The sequence below is a fragment of the Triturus cristatus genome, chromosome 2_1, assembly GCF_964204655.1.
Source record: "Triturus cristatus chromosome 2_1, aTriCri1.1, whole genome shotgun sequence".
NCBI classification, from domain to species: Eukaryota; Metazoa; Chordata; class Amphibia; order Caudata; family Salamandridae; genus Triturus; species Triturus cristatus.
The window spans coordinates 802,679,686-802,697,278 of NC_140581.1; the positions used below are offsets into that span (position 1 = coordinate 802,679,686).

At 42.4% G+C, this 17,593-nt stretch overlaps 1 long non-coding RNA gene across 1 annotated transcript in view; it reads left to right on the forward strand.

The window, feature by feature from the left end:
- LOC146865905 (uncharacterized) overlaps nucleotides 1-16,208 on the forward strand; it is a 184,996-nt gene extending 168,788 nt beyond the window's left edge. Inside the window, exon 2 of the long non-coding RNA XR_014976722.1 lies at nucleotides 15,318-16,208. This is a non-coding gene — a long non-coding RNA (uncharacterized LOC146865905). The remainder of the gene's footprint in view (nucleotides 1-15,317) is intronic.
- Nucleotides 16,209-17,593: the final 1,385 nt, after the last annotated feature.

Here is a 17,593-nt window from a genome sequence, read left to right on the forward strand (position 1 = left end):
GCTAGCGCCAACGTAGGCACCCTTGAACCTTGGTGCAAGGGTGCCTCTGTTGAATGCAGGATTATGTTGGTGAGGGTAGGGATACCTTCCTCCACAAAAACAATCCCAAGTGTTGTTTCCTCTTCTTATGTGTGCTGCAGAATGCAGCACACAAAGAAAGGGAAAATAACTAGGAGAAACAAGCATATTTATTCTCGTTACGCCTAACCTAGGAGGCATATGGATTTGTCACTTCCTCAGGTTTACAAGATTTGTAGAGTTAGTTAATATTTCATTTTCTGCTTAATGTAGTTATTGAGTAGTGTCCATGATATCCATGGTAAGGTATAAAGATTTTTTTTTTTAAAGTATATGACTTGACTATGTGAGAGTGCCTGACTAGTACTTACTTTTGCTGCTATCCTCCTGAAACTGCCAGCTGGATGTTTCAAACTATAATCCTCCATACCTCTCCTAGGTTTGTGTCATGTAATCATGTGCAGTAGGACCCATGTGGTATTATACTGACTCCTTACAAATTTATGTAATCAGCTTGGAGGTATTTGGGAGGGTCTGGGTGTAGTCAATGAAGTCCATGACGCAGTGTGTTCAGTTAACTGTTGCTTGCTGAACAATAAATATGTGTATGACTGAGCTCCATGTGTGGCGGAGTCATTTGTGTGCTCTGGAGCTGAGGTAGATGCTGCAACTGACGACGGGTAGGGGATATGTGCCCCAATAAAATGAGATTGCTCTCCCTGAGAGTTTGCCAATGTCCAGCAAACTGCTTTGGCATACCACTTGTTCTCCAAGAAGCAAGCTTCGACTGGAGTTTGTGGAGTTAAAGCACTGTTCTAGCGTGTACAAGGCCCTCAAAGAAGGTGGGTGAAGGCCCAACAGAGAAGCTCCACCAGAAAGCCTGCCAGAAACCTACTCATAACGCAGAAAGAAGAGATACTGCACCATGGAGTAACACAGAGCCATCATCAATACAAAACAGAAATTCTAAAGGCAGCAGCAAACAGGTACGAAGACAAGCTAAAGGCAGCGACAGAGAGGTGCAAGGACATGCTGGAGGCAGAGACGACCATTTGCAAATAAATGTTAAAGTCCGTGACAACCAGGTAGGAAGAAACACTAAAGGCAGCGGCAACCAGTTGTGAGAGAGCGCTAAAGGCAGTGACAAGCAGGTACAGAATGTACACACGTACTTACCAGCATAAGCTAGGTAAATGCCTCACTACATCGAATCAGGCATGACAGCCAAGTCCGGTTGAGCCACCGATGCTTACAATGTGGTAAATGGCTTACAATACATCAAAAGGGCTTCCAAATTGTGAAATCTTTCAATGGCTGTCTAAGGGAGCGTCAAATTCGGTGCTACCACGTTCCTGAAACCACAACCACCGTTCGATACCACGAAAAAACAGAATATTACTACAGCATGGAAATGGTGTACCATTTGTAGTGAATTATTCATAGGCACTGATAAGAGCCTATGACAAGCTGAGTTCTACCAACAGAATACCAACCTGTGACATGGAGGTTGCACACAGATCCCTACATGGAAGGATCAGTATACTGAGCTACAATTATTGCACATTAAGGCATCTTTTCAGCTTACAGCAAGTCATACAAAAGTACTAAAATCTTTGTTAAAGGGTGCCCCAAAAATGTATTTTATACGACGAAGATTTTGAGTTTAATGATCATTTCTCGGGAGAAGTTCTGTGATATATATGTTCACTATATAAGCAATGCCGCAGGAACTTACACATTAGCAGTACAACTATTCAAACACAATTTGTCGGTATGTAGCTCCTAATTTAAATAATACAATTGTTAAATAATCCAGGTACTATTAAACATGACAGTATATGAGGCAGGCAGAGGTTCTGCAGTCATACTGGGTGGTTAATATTTTGCATTAATGGATAGTTTGGAATGTATCCTATTTCTATTAAAGTGGGACCTACATGCAAGTAGCATCCCATTCCATTACAGTGATGTTGATATGACAGTTAATTAGTTTGGCACCCTCAGGTTACAGTTGGAAACCTAACACAAGCCTGAACTGATTGGCACTAACATCTACTGTGCACCAGATGTAGTATTAATTGGACCTACTTGTAAAGCTCCCAAGCATCCACATGGCTAACGCCATCCCTGCTACAATTGACAGTAATTGCCTCCCAAGTGACAGGTCCAGCAGCGTGCATAGATTAGACACATATGGAAAATGACCCCAGGTCTTAGGTAATGCAGCAAACAATCATGTTAAACTACAGTGGACGCGCAGTGCATTGTTCCTAAAATAGTTTCTTTCGATGTTTGTTATTCAATTATATGTTATGCTAGCCTGTATTCATTTCAAATTGAAAACATAATTGATGATTCAAAGTCACAGAAAATACAGATGGCCTTTCTCCAGGAAGGGGAGATTCACAAGAAAATGTGTGCATTTTTGGTTAGTTTACAGTGTGATATATTTTTTATCTTTATTTTAATCATTACTTTTTTACAACCCTTCTGCACTAGATGATATTAGGGTGTTTTATAAAACTTTGCAAAACCAATAGATCTGGCTTTTTGTTGCTCCCATCTGTCCTACGAAGAAAACTGCATACTCAAGCAATATTTTGCTCTACGACAATATGGAAGATGGACGTAGGTAGGATCCTTTTCCTGAACAGACAACATTAGTAGAGTTAAGTGGTTCCTCAATGGAGAGTGCTGTGAAAAGGAGTCAGAAGATTAAGTTTGTGTTTAAGTGGTAAACTTAAAGAATCTACATAGCATTGTAGATACTTTTAATAAAAGCCAATATGTTTGCATTTTTAATAAACCTTATGTTTGTGCATGACTTTCATTTGTTAAAAAAACAACGTAAATCTATCAACTTATTATGAGGATGGCAAAGTAAAAAAATGAAGGCACATCAATGATTAGTGAATAGTGCTGTGTCTGTATGAAGCAAAACTAAAGGGGATGATGGACAGAGTGTTGAACATTGCAAGCACTCACCCCAGTCAACTGATCTGGGTTTAATGCATCATCATTCTTTAGCTCACTCTGCCATCCCAGTTCAGAAATGGCCATATGCAAATCAGTCTGACCCTTCGCCTCATGGGAACAGTATAGCACGAACTGCCAAGCCATGTCTTCCCTGGACCGGAAACAAGCATCCTGGGACCGGTTTTGGGTTCACAACCCTCATCAGCCAGGCTATCTTGAATACAGTGGCAAAGTGAGCAAGGGACCCACGTCTGGGCATACCCTGCCACTTAGGGCGAACAAAGCAAAACCAAAGGGGATGATGGACGGAGTGTTGAACATTGCAAGCACTAACCCCCAGTCAACTGATCTGGGTTTAATCCATCTTTATTCTTTAGCTCACTCTGCCACCCTAGTGCAGACATGGCCATATGCAAATCAGTCTGACCCTGTGCCTCATGGGAACAGTCCACCCCGAACTGCCAAGCCATGTCTTCCCTGGACCGGAAACAAGCATCCTGGGACCGCTTTCGGGCTCACACCCCTCGTCAGCCCACGTCTGGGCATACCCTGCCAATTTAGGGCGAACAAAGCAAAACCAAAGGGGATGATGGTCGCAGTGTTGAACATTGCAAGCACTCACCCCCAGTGTCTGTATGAAGGCTAATGCATCCAACCAGCAACTATTCCTAAGCAAAAAAGTCATAAATCAGCAATTAAAATGTTGTCACGTAGCAAGTAAATATACCAAAGAATACTGGCTTTCAGTTACAAGCTACACAACATGTTGAATCTGCAGTCTAACAAAAGAACAACTTGGTTGATCCATCACCAAAATCTAGAAAGAATACCAATAGGAAATTGGAGCCATTCTTGAATTGCACTGACCGTGATGGAAAGTCAGTGCTGGCAATGGTGAACCATGATCAACATAGGAAAGCCACTTGCTGAACAGAGTTAACACAACCCTTGTATCTCTCTGTAATTATTAAGACTTGGTGATGTGAGGTCATCAAGACAGGAAAACATATCTAAATCGTGACCTAAATTGACAAGAAACAAATGTAGGCGTGAGAGATTATAAGCAATAGTACAGGTAGGTCAAAGAGAAGTATTCAGAGGAGGGAGCAGTGAGCGTGCAATAGATTCTTAATTGAAAACAACAGTTTTTAGATCTTTTAGCAAAAGTTCCCAAAAATTATTGCAGCTCCTGTGAAAGTATGTTTTGCGCATGGGAGCGTTCTTAAATACCAAGGTTCTGTCCTCGACTAAATTCCTCATTTTGAAAGAACTATTTTTCAGAGCTGCAATCACGCAGTCCACAAAAATGCAAATGTTCATAATGCATTAGCTTCACTGTAGCTTCACGGACAGCTTATAAACAATGTGAATAACACATTCTATATGGCATGAAAATATAACATATCTAGGGGCATATCAACAAGGCGAGGCGATAAATTATCGCCGCTTTTGCGGCCGTTTTCGGCCAAAAGCGGCGATAATTTTATCGCCTAATTAGTAAGCTCACGCTAACGCGTGAAAACTTGCGTTAGCATAGGAATTCCTAACGCTAAGCGACATTTCTCCTATCATCAAGCCCCACGCTATGAAGCATAGCAGCAAGAAAAGTAGCCATAACCCCTGTTATCGCTACTTTCCTTACGCCTGCTTCAGGACTGACTTAGCCATGATATCCTATGGAAGGTGGATATCATGGCTAAGCTTGTGAGTCCCTATCATCAAGCTAATGCCACATTGCGTGAGATTATCGCTGGGTTTCCAGCGATAATCTCACGTTAGGCAGTTAGCAAGAGCTTTTTTATCGCTTTTGAGATAAGCGTTGCTGATAGCACGCTATCTCAGCGATAAAAATCCACGCTAGCCGGCGATAATTATCCTAGCGCTAAGTGCGCTTAGCGATAATTATCGCCAGTTGTTACTGATATGCCCCCTAGTTTTAAATATACATCGAACACTTGCAACGCATTTATGCAAAAAATGTTATGTATTCGTTTTTCTGAGGTATACAAGGAATAATATACAGAGTATACAATTAATTATTTCAATGAAGTATTTGACAACTTTATACCTATTAAAGAAACTGAAACATTGCCCTCTTCACTAGAAAAACACAAGATATATTAATTCCCACAGTCATTACTGCCAATTGAATAACTTTATCAAGTTTTATGGGTGGGGAAATGTTATAATCCGGTTTGCATGGCAATCTCATACCATCTCCAGATTTTTTGAAACTCATTGAGATCACTGACATATTTAACATAAACTTTTTCCAGACCGTACGATTTTCAAATTCTTAAAGCCATGTTGAATCAATCTGCTTTTTTTGTTCTGCCAATGGGTAGCTTTTATCGATTTGCCAATTAAAACTTTGAGAAACCACCAACAAAGTGCCGCTTATGATGCAATACCTAGGTGGTTTACATCACCTTTGTAGAACCAAAACTGCATCAAGAGTTACTTTGATGTCAAAAAAATCATTAATGGAAACGAGGACTTGAATATGATTGAAGGTTTTTGTTAAAACAATGTGGATTGGATTATCAGAGAATTTAGACCATCATATATGTGGAAGTACATTAACTTTTATATAATCCCATGAAACAAGTCTGAAACGGATTTTTCAAAAATATTCTAGATTGATGTTTGTTCCAAAGAAAGCTAATCATCTATGCTTCAATTTTTCTAAAACGTATTTAATTTTTGTATCCTAATAAGTGTAGAATTAAGAAATAATATTGCAGGTAATATTCAGATTTTAATAAGGGAAACTGCCAAATATTGTTAAAGGTAAACTTTTCACCAGAGGAATACAATTTAATTATATCGATTTTTGAAGTTTTTGGTGACCCACATATCGCTTCTGTTCTTTGTTGTAGTTCTGAGCTACAAACAGTGGAAGCATCTGAGTGTTTGTATGGAAGAGAAGAACATCTGCTTTTGATGTATTGAGCACTAGGATCTCATCTGTATATAATTTCTGTTGGGGCGCAAATAAATACTTTGATATAAATTCAATCGCTAGTGGTTCAATAAAAAATAGCAAGAATAGCTAGTAAAATGGGTGACAGCTCGGTGGGAGGGAAGGGGACAACAAGATAAAAGAAAGGAAAACATGTATTTCATTGAGTAGCCATTGCGTGTTTTATCAAATAGAAAATATGGAGATTATTTTTTTCTGCAACCCTTCAGGAAATCCATGTGCCTTACCAAGATCTGAAAATATTCTGAACATCCAACCAGCTAAAATTTTCAGTTTACTGATCTGAAGCAATTGGACCTGGGTTCTGGCCGATTGAACATGGGAATTGTTTGTTGAAATTCCCAAATGTGCTTGTATTTTACAATTGACAAATCGGAATAGGCTTGGAAATTAAACTCACTGGCTACTTCAAAGGATTGCAAAAACAACAGTTGATGGACAGAATGCAGAACAATGACATACATTCGCCACAGTACAGAGATCTGGGCCTAAATCCATCGTTTTTTTGCTCACCATGCCATTCCAGTTTAGACCCAGCCATATGCAAATCAGTCTTGACCCTGTGCCCCATGGGAACAGTCCAGCCCGAACTGCCAAGCCAGGTCCTCCCTGGACTGGAACCAAGCATCCTAGGATCGGTTTCGGGGTTCCACCCCTCTTCAGCCAGGATAGCTTGATTCCAGTGGCATGGAGAGCACGGGACTCACGTCTGAGCATACCCGTCCCACTCAGGGTGACAAATGCAAAAACAACAGTTGATGGACAGAATGCAGAACAATGTCATACATTCACCCCAGTACAGAGATCTGGGCCTAAATCCATCATTTTTTTGCTCGCCATTCCAGTTTAGACCCAACCATATGCAAATCAGTCTTGACCCTGTGCCCCATGGGAACAGTCCAGCCCGAACTGCCAAACCAGGTTCTCCATGGACTGGAACCAAGCATCCTAGGACCGGTTTCGGGGTTTCACCCCTCTTCAGCCAGGATAGCTTGATTCCAGTGGCATGGAGAGCACGGGACTCATGTCTGAGCATACCCGTCCCACTCGGGGGTGTTTTGCTGTTCGCCCTATGTGGGAAGGGTATGCCCAGACGTGGGTCCCGTGCTCACTACGCCACCGGAGTCAATCTATCCTGGCTGAAGAGAGGTGAAACCCTGAAACCTGTCCTAGGATGCTTGATTCCGGTCCAGGGAAGACATGGCTTGGCAGTTTGGTCTGGACTGTTCCCATGAGGCACAGGGTCAAGTCTGATTTGCATATGGCCATGTCTGAACTGGGGTGGCGTGGTGAGAAAAATAACGATGGATTAAACCCAGATCTGTGACTGGGGGTGAATGTTTTGCCAATGTGCAACATTCCGTCCATCATCTTGTGTGTTTTGCAGTTCACCCTATGTGGGAAGGGTATGCCCAGACGTGGGTCCCGTGCTCACTACGCCACTGGAGTCAATCTATCCTGGCTGAAGAGGGGTGAAACCCCGAAACCGGTCCTAGGATGCTTGATTCCAGTCCAGGGAAGACATGGCTTGGCAGTTCGGGCCGGACTGTTCCCATGAGGCACAGGGTCAAGACTGATTTGCATAAGGCCATGTCTGAACTGGGGTGGCGTGGTGAGCTAACGATGGATTAAACCCAGATCTGTGACTGGGAGTGAATGTTTTGCCATTGTGCAACATTCCGTCCATCATCTTGTGTGTTTTACTTCAAAGGATTTACAGAGGTGGAAAGACCATCAGAAAATGGCTGATCAACTATCTTCCACTATGGACATCTGTCTGTCCTGTTTAGACTTTGGCACTGTTATATGTCTGACCCCCAGCTAACTTTTTTACTCCTGTGACAATGGTATAATCAAAGCTTAGTAGATGGATCAACAGAAAGTCAATACTCCGTCTGCCATATTTAAAATATAATTCCTATCAAATTCCACGCACCCCAAAGTACCCTATGATCAGCCCAGCTCTCCTATGCTGTGGTCCCCCGCACCAGAAAAACCAGATCAGGCCGCCGCTCCTTCTCCTTACTTGCCTGGAACGCCCTCTCTCTCCACCTCAGACAGTCAACATCTCTCCCCATCTTGAGAAGAAACCTCAAAACCTGGCTCTTCGACAGACCCCCTCCTTGATGAACTGGAACCTGTGAAACCCACTTCCCCCAGCGCCTTGAGACCCTCATGGCTGAGTAGTAGCGCTTAACAAATGCGTGATTGAATGGAAACTTGGCGATTCAACCTTTGCTCCTGTGTTGGATGAAAAACAGTGGAAATATCCAAACCCTATGTACAACCCGCACACAATGTACTTAAGGACCGTGTCCCAAATATTACGGTCCCTGAGACCATATCTGCCAATAATTGAGGAACATCAACACAATGCACAACTAAATAAAGGTAAGTACAACTTGTAAAAGTTTTTTAAATCCACTATGTTAACTACCAATACCACAAAACGTACATTAATGTACATCAACGGATATGTCTGTTCACATGCCTCACATCACGTATCGATATAAAATACTCAAATAACACAATTTTACTACGCCACTCCTCAATCTGTAAGATATTGCATATTGTTTCGTAATGTACATGGTCACCCAAACATATAATGTAGACTCACTATAACCTGTTTATATTGTTTACTAAATTATATATAAACTTGTAATTGTTCTTAAGAGAAGTGCGTTGATATAAAAACACATCTAACATTGGGCTATTCTTGATCTCTGTCTACACACTTACCTCACACTACAAAATCATATGAAACAACAATGTGCACTGAACAGATATTGCCACAATACACTTAATGCTGTGATATGTTTTAAAATATTGCACAATATATCAAGGGCAGGATAAACACCCATATATCAGACATTGCACTAATATTGGATACCTTTATCTCTATGCGTAATGTATTGTGTGGGCTATGAGTGCATTCCAAACTCCCAAAGGTATACTTATATTTTATCACCCAAGAAGCAATATAAAATATAGTCATATACACTCCTACTCTCCAGTCCACACATACTATCTTATAACGCCACTACTCGCAGGCCCATCACCATTAGCACACATGGGAAAGGAAATTAACTACATCTCCTACAATGCTTCACTTAAGGAATCACAGAGCTAGAATTTAAATAAAATGGTTAACATCAGCAGCGTATTGCAATCACATATGGAAAACATTTTAACATTTGAAACAGCAACCAATGCTTGAAAAAATTAAAGAAACATTTGTGATTTAAGTTTATATGAATATTAAAAAATGCCAACCAGAATCTTCACCCTCTGTGAAAGGTTTTAAAAAATAAACCCAAATGACCAAAAATAATTTAAAAAGTCTTGGTGAGGGAATAGTGTCCTATCCAAATTCAAATTATTCAATTTTTAGCTAGGATCTATTCTCTAACCTCTTTGCTATCCTCTCCTCCCACATATGTTTACTTTTTTGGTGTTTTGCTGGGCACAAACTTTCCTTTTTAATACATAATTTTTTGACTTTGACTTTTATGTTTTGCATGTCTTGTTAGTGAAAAGCTAGTACGTTCATTTTCACTATTGCAAGGCCTACCTCTCCCATGGGATAACATTTGAGTTACCTTATTACATTTAACACGCTGTAACTTCAAAATGGGAACTGGTATCAGTTTATGTTTGGTGTCATTGAAATTGTAATGAAAAATCCTCTCTTATGATAAAGTTGGATTTTTACTTACAATTTTGACAAGGTCACTTTTAGGAAGTTGGCATTTTCCTGTCTTAGCCCTTTTGTGCTTGCAGCCTGTCACTTGGTCACATGACTGGCTGTAGCTGACAGTTGTTTTTTGTGTATTCCTCCTAGCGAGCCACACACAATAGAGAGCTTAAATGTGCCTGGATGGACCATCACTGGCAGGATCAGAGGACATAGATTTGCACAGCTCCACTAACATGAATGGGCTGTTTCCTGCCTCAACACAAAGGGCTGCATACCCCCTGTAGTTACTCTCGAGCCAGGGCAGGGGAGGCAGGCAAGTTGTGCGCTTCAAAGGGAAACCTCTAGAAGCTTCTTCCACTTCAAAGTCGGGACCTGTTTTAAATATTGGACCTCAGACACCAACTATTCAGCACACTCCTAGACCTGTAGAGACTGTCAGGAAGAAGGACTGCTGTGCTGCTGAAAGGACTGCCTTTCTTCTGGACTGTTGTCTTGCTGTACTTCTTCCTTGATGGACTCCTGCCTTGCTGCAAGACTCTAAGGACTAGTATACTGGCCACCTGTTCAGAGTCACAGGGATATAACAGGCTCACAACCACCTCAACCAGCAACCAAATCCAGCTGGAGCCAGCCCATGACCCCCAATAGGTATCCCTCAGGTTCTGGATGCTTGGTGTGGCCTCAGTGGAGCTGAATTCAAGTTTCTAGGCTCTTTGTGACAATGAATGGGCCAGTTGGTGTTAAAACCTTGATGCTCACACTGCTTGCCAAAGCAAAGCTTCATCAGCCTGACCCTTCACCTCCCCAGCACCAACTGCTTGTGGGGAGTGCCACAGCAAACCTCCGGCTCAATTGTTTACGACGACAACAGGATCTTGACGATACAGCAAGAATCATCCACAATGCCAGGCTTGCTCCATGTGATACAAAGACGACTGTCCAAAATGCTTTCCTGCTCCTCACTGCCCACTCCATGGCAAGCAGGATGCTTTGCTTTGAACTGAGAAGGTAACTTTTCGGCAGGACTAACATGGTCCCTGTATCTGACCCGCACTCCATCGCGGTCTGCCTGAGCTTGTGACTTTTTCCAGGTCCCTCACGACCAGACAGCTGGAAGTTGTGCTTTGGGCATTTTAGTACTATCTTCACTGTAATCTTTAAAATTGCATATCTCCAGTTCTACTGATGAGATGTTTTTGTTATGTTCATTTATTACATTTTGCTCTAAGCTTCCTACATCGGTGTAGGATTTTTCATGTTGTGTTTTCACTTTATTAGCATTTGAAGTGCCTCATAAATAATTTACATATTTACACATTTCCTCTAAGTTAAGCCTGACTTCTCTGTGCAAGGTTAATTTGGAGTTTGTTTGTGCCTCACTTTGAGATGGATTGTGCTTGAGTAGGAATTCACTTCCCTCAGCCAGTAACCCAATTTGTTACAGCTTATTACTCAAAATTCCTTAAATTACTCCTATGCAACACTTTGCATCATTTAGCTCCATTCTCTGCAAAAAAAATAAATAACACAGATAGCTGTTGTTAGCTGTGCTTTTGCTTGTTTGCACTATTTGTTAGCTCAAAATACATCCTCCCTTGCCAAATTGTAACAAGGTTATATGTTGTGTAAAAATGTGGTGCAAATTGATTTTCTGGAAAATCATGTAATTAGGCAAAACCAAATTATGCAAATTGCACACCCCTGCCCTGAAGCACTACTGCTCAAGGAGCCACTAACACACAGGACCTCTATGTGGGTCAAACAAGGCAGGGTGAACATACTCCAAGATGTCAATCACTTTTGTTAGTTGCTGACTGATGGCATCCAACAATGTGTCTGTCCTTCAGAGATGTTCCTAAGAACCTCCAGAGCTACTTTAACTTCAGTGCTATGGGGATGGGAGCACTGCCTGGGGCGAGGAAGGTGCCAGTCTATTTTCGCAATGGGTTCTAGCATAGTATGGGGTTGACTGGAGTGAGGGGGTACTGGGTCTAGTGGTGGTGAGGGCTACATAAGCAGATATTGTAGCATTTGATGTTTCTACCCCCACCCTGATGACGGGACACAGTCAGAGCCCTTAGAGTTTGATGGATGTCAGTAGCTTCACCTTTTGATTCACAGTGGCCCTCCTTCTGTTTCCCCAAAATGTGGCCACTATCTCTCTTGCACAATCCAGAGGAAATTGAAATCCGACATATGCAATTAATGCAAATTTTGTATTGCGATCTAACTACCCCAAGGGCTATCCAGGTACTTGCGTGATGTGAGTCTCTCCGAACAGCCAGGTCTTGAGTTTGCTTCTGAACCCGACAAGGGATGTTGATGTTCAGAGGTGGATGGAGAGGTCGTTCCAGGCTTTGGCTACAAGGTGGGAGAAGGAGCAACCTTCGGTTTGGGTGCGATGGATGTGTGGGCCAGTTAGACAGTGGCAATGACAAGGGCGACAGACTACAGGTGTCTGGTGGGAGGGTGGAATGTCAGATGGTTGTTCAGGTATTCTGGTCCGGTGTTGTGGAGAGCTCTGAAGGCATGCGTGAGCAGCTTGAAGTGGCATCTCTTCGTCACAGGGAGCCAGTGCAGGCTACGGAGTTGGGTCCATTTGGAGAGGTCCAGGGTGATTCTTGCCACTGCGTTCTGGATGGTTTGGAGGTGACTGAGGAGGTGGGAGGGGGTTCCAGCATAGAGAACATTCCCATAGTTGAGTCGACTTGTGATGAGGGCATGGGTGACGGTTCTCCCGGTGTTGGATTGGATCCATCTGAAGACTTTCCAGAGCATTCTGAGGGAGTTGAATAAAGTGGAGGTAGTTGAGTTGACCTGGCATATCCTGAAGGGTTCTCTGTTTTTGATAATTTTGAGGCAGCATTCATGGGGGTTAGTAAGGGTCTGAGGATGGAAGGCCACCAGAAGTCATCCCACGGTGATTAGGGTCTTTCGGCGAAGAGAAATTCCACTTTGTCGGTGTTAAGATGGAGGCAGTTGGCTCTCATCCAGTTTGCGCCACCCACATGATGGAAGTCATAGTTTCAGAACTGAGAGGTGTCTGGTCAGTTAGGAGGTGAGGCAGTGGGTCAGTGAGAAGAGCGGGAGAGAACTGGCCGCAGAAGTTGGGGTTTGAAGTTCTTGTAAATGTTGGCTAACTTGGAGGGGAAGAAGTCAGAGAGCAAGCTGCAGAGGGACTGTGAGAGCTGGATTGGGTTTTCGATGGTGTCTGTGGAAGATAATTCTCTGACGATGGTGAAAAGTTCCTTGGTGCAGTTGGTGGACTAGAGGCAGGTGGTGAGGGCTGCTTTCTTTGCTTCCTTGATGGTATGGTGGTAGGATTTGAGGTCCATTTTGAAGGCTGTATGGTCATTTGTGTCTCATCTTCTCTCAGGGGTTTGCATTTGTGATTCTCTGCCTTGAGTTTTGGGGTGAACCAGCTGGCAAGCCTGTTGGGTCTTCTACTGTTGAAGACTTTGATGTGTGCTATGGCATCAGTGCTAGTGGTAATCCAATCGAAAAGGTGGGCAGCTGCTTGAGTGATGTTTTCGGATGTGTGGAGGGTGGTGGTGTTGAGGGCGGTTGTCCATTGCAATTCGATGATGAAGTTCCAACTGTGGCGGGGGGTGGAGTGAACATGGCCTGTCGGGTGCCAGCGAAGTTAAAATTGACAATGCTATGGTCTGTCCAGGGGATTTCAGTGTCTGGCTGACATGTCAGTTACACATGCAAAGTGAATTATCAAAATCACACATAACAAATGTGTCCTGAATCGTTTCAATCACTGGTAATTCTCTTATGAAAGTGCATGCCATGTGACATCCCAAAATAAGTTAAGTCACAGATTCATAGTCAAGATAACATCGACAATTTAAGCAGAATACTGTGGCCCACTTTTAGAGTGTGACAAATCCAATTCTCTGTCGCGCATGAGGTACACATGCTGTCTACCATGTTACGAGTGCTAGGTGCCCTTGTAATAAACTGCACTGGAGATCTGCCATGTTTGTGAAGGAGTATTCCATCTCCAAACTTAAATTCTGGCTCATACTACACAACGTTACACTTCTATTTTTCAATTTTGTGACAGGAATGTTTCCTGCATGATGTACAATTCTAGACAATGCTCTGCATTCACACTTTATGGACTATATGGACCTACCTTCAAACAAAATCCATGTGAGTCTGAAGGACTAGGTCTACTTTGTATCAATGGTCTGGCCATTCACATGCCTTCAACCTGGATGTCCTCAACTAGTATAAGCTCAAGACGTGGGTAGGAGATACCCGAGTCATCTCTTTTGTAGAGTAATGTCAACACATCATGCTTTGTAGAGATCTGTGCATTCCCAAACCTGTTTTAACTGCACCATAGGAGTGTAAGTCTACAGATCCACTAGATGAAAGGCTTTGTTTTCAGTTTGGTGCACAGGATACTCCATCAGTATTTTGGAAGATACCTCATCTGTCATATCACAAGTGCGGCATTGTCTGAAGCCCTTGAAATACAGATGGGATAGAAGTGTTCGCGAGGAAGTACACACAGAAGCAGGGCCACTGGAATTATGTGCTTCTTCTGTGACAAGATTTTTCACCTCCCTAACCACAGCCAAACCAAGCATAATTTTTCCAGGGGTTCTTATTTGTCAGAAACATTATTATGTTGGATTGTGTTCAGGTCCTGCTTTTGGCATGGGAGTGCCTGGTGATCACTGAGGACACTGTCACTGGAATGTTCATAGACTCCAGCATCACTGTTGTGATGGAGTATCCTGTGTGCAAAATTCAAAATCAAGAAGTGAGAGGAGATGGCACTTTTATTACAGTGGATGTGACATCCTCAACATTATGGTCAGAGTGTCATGTCTCTCAAAATATAAATTGGAGTAATAATATATTAACCTTTAATATATTTAATTAACTTTAACTACTTGACTCTCCACTGGGCCACAGAGCTAGCAGCAATTGAACAGGACCCTCTCCACTAGGATGTCCAACTCCTCTGGAGTAAAGCTGGAGGCCCTGTTTCCTGGACCTTCAGCCATTGTAGGCCTTAGCAGAAGATTAAGGAGATTTAGGAGGTCCTCTACAGAAGGTGATTTGGAGCCAAGTGACCCATGAGCTAGAAAAATGTGTATGTAACAATTATAGATTTTCTATCAACAAAACCTTCCGCAACAGATGACAGAGTACTTCAATCACCTACCCATTTAACCAATGAGCGAACAAGGCTGCAGAAAAGGTAGTAAGACCATTGGCTTACTTTTCAGCCATCCATGACAGATACGTTAGGCATCTGTCTTGTTTGCTCTGCCTTAAAAAACATAATTGTCAGCATAGCCTGTCCTTGAAAATATGAAATTTGTTACTATGTCACAGATGGAAGCATTTGTCATCTGTTACATTGCTTCTGTGAATAACAACTACTGAACATCAAATGAGGTACAGTGTCTGTCTTATAATGTATGTAGATCTTTATGAAAATGAAAAAGTATATTGTAAAGCTATTTTTAAAAATGTGTACATAAATACATAGCTATTTTTGTACTGCACATAATGAAAGTAAAACAGTAACCTAATTTTTCCAGTATTTAAACAGTGGCATCTAATGCTACTGATGACTGCAACTCAAACCTAGTCTGCCTAATTTTGTCCCCCTAGACAGATTGGAGCCAAACCATGGTACATTGGATGGTTAGACAAAGGAGGCGGCATCCCCCACCTACAGGCTGACACTGGGTATGAAAATGGCACCCTCAGAACCCTTCATCAGAATACCTATGGGTCTGTGGAAGATATAGAAAAAGGAATGCCCTACTATCTGCAGGAGGAAGACCTGACCTGCTTGCCTTGAGTCCCAGGATCAACAGAAGTGACCCCAAGGTTCAGTTGGCTGACCTCCTGGTTGAGCTACAGGGATACAACAAAATTCCAGAGATCTTCCCTGCAACTCTCCAGCACCACCTGGAACTGCCTAAGCCTTGCTGCTGGCTTCTGCTGGAGTGAGCCCTGATTCCCAAAAAGTGCCCTTCCCAGATCCTGGACCACCGGCTGGCATTATGATGTACTCCTTCTGCTTCCAAACCAAGCTAAAGGTGAAAATACAGGTGTTTGGGGCTTTTTGCAACCGTGAGCCAGCTCCTTGCATCAGCAATGATCTTTGCATTTCCTGGCAGCATGAAGTTCCAACATTGACCTGCTCTTTGTGCCAAACAGCAGCCACCCCATATACCTCCAACACGAAGCTCCATCAATGGCCTACTCCTCTTGCTGATAACAATCTCCTTCTGGCCCCCAACAATGCGAAGCTGCAGCTGAGGCTTTTCACCTGAACTTGGACTGAGAGAAGGTAGACTATTCACCTGTTCAAACCTGGTCACTGTATCCAACTTGTGCTCCATGGGCAACAGTCGAAACATGCGACTTTGACCCAGTTCAATAGGAGCAGAAACTGTTAGGGATGCTTTGTGCTTCTTGGTATTATGTTTCTCATGACAATTCATGACTTGTTTGGATGTTATGTTACCTATTAAAATGTACTCTATATTTTAAGTTTGGTTGATAGTTTCCTTGTATTGGGTTTTCACTTTATTTCTGCTTGTGTGCGACATGAAACCTTAACACATTGCCCATTAGTTAAGCCTGACTATGTTTGTGCCAGCCTACCAGAGGGCAAAGCCTAGGTTTATTTAGTGACTTTTATGGTTCAACCTGACAAGGATTGTGTTAAATATTTTAGTGGGGCTCTCACTCCTCTCAGCTAATAAGCCAAGTCCTTACTGCAGTCCCTAAATTTGACAAGAGCTTCTTCTTGGCTAGGTATAATTCTTGTTAGGTGTAAAGTGTACTCTTTGAATGCTACAAATTAAAAGGTCTTTGTTGCCAGATAAAACAAACCATCTAATCAACTTTTTTGTCATCCCAGAAACCAAGGAATTCTCATCATTTCTTTCAGGCATACCCCTAATGCTTGTTTGACTTCCTCTTCATGCAATTCTGCTATTTTTCTTTTTAGATTCTATCAAGCTTCAAAATCAGAATCTCTTTTTTCAAGCACTTTAAATTTAGTCACAAATTTCTCTAATTTGGCTTCAGTTTTGCACATTTCACAGCGTAGCCAAGAAGCAATCTAATTTTGGTTTTGCTTGATAGTTTGAATTTTTAACAATTTGTGTAGCATTGTGACAATTAATAGTGATTAGGCTGATACACAGCTGTAATTTGAGACTTCCAGAGCTGAGATTGAATTTCCTTTTGTAGAGCTGAAGCCATACTTCTCATGTGTACACATTTCCCTTTGAGTTGCCCCCTTCTGAAATATGTATCAAACATTTGTGTTTCTTCTGTAATTTCTTTGGGAGGAAATTTGGAATCAGAAGGAATAATCTTGGTGGTTTGAGAGCTTTGATAAATTCTGCTTTGGCTGCAGCAATCATTGGCAGGTTTCTGATTTGATTGAGGGTGCAGCTCTTGTTTTAGTATTAATTTAATTAGCTATCTGCAGAAGCAAAATATGTGGCTAGATGTTTGCCTTTCTCTGAGGCTGTGACATCTGTTAGTGCAACCAGAAACAAATCTTAGTAAGCGTTGTTCAATCCAAGTCTTCACTAGGGGTGGGCGGAATGTTCAGTTTCGCCTGCAGAATTGGTGGAATTTTGGCCATTCCGTGTTACTCTTTAAAGAGGAGTTCTGGCCAAATTCCACCAATCGCCAGGTGGATTTTTCCCTCGTGAGGCTCCAGAATATGTGAGCTGGTGAGTGAGATGTGGTGTCCCCTAGTGCAATTTTCCAATGTGGGCAGTCGCCGGTGTTTGTTGTGAGCTGGCATTGGGGGAATATGCGCTGTGTAGTGGGGCACTAAATGAATTAGACGCGAAACCAATTCAGTGCTCACATGGAGCGGAATCCATCCCCAGGGTCCGCCCCTTCTAATTCTT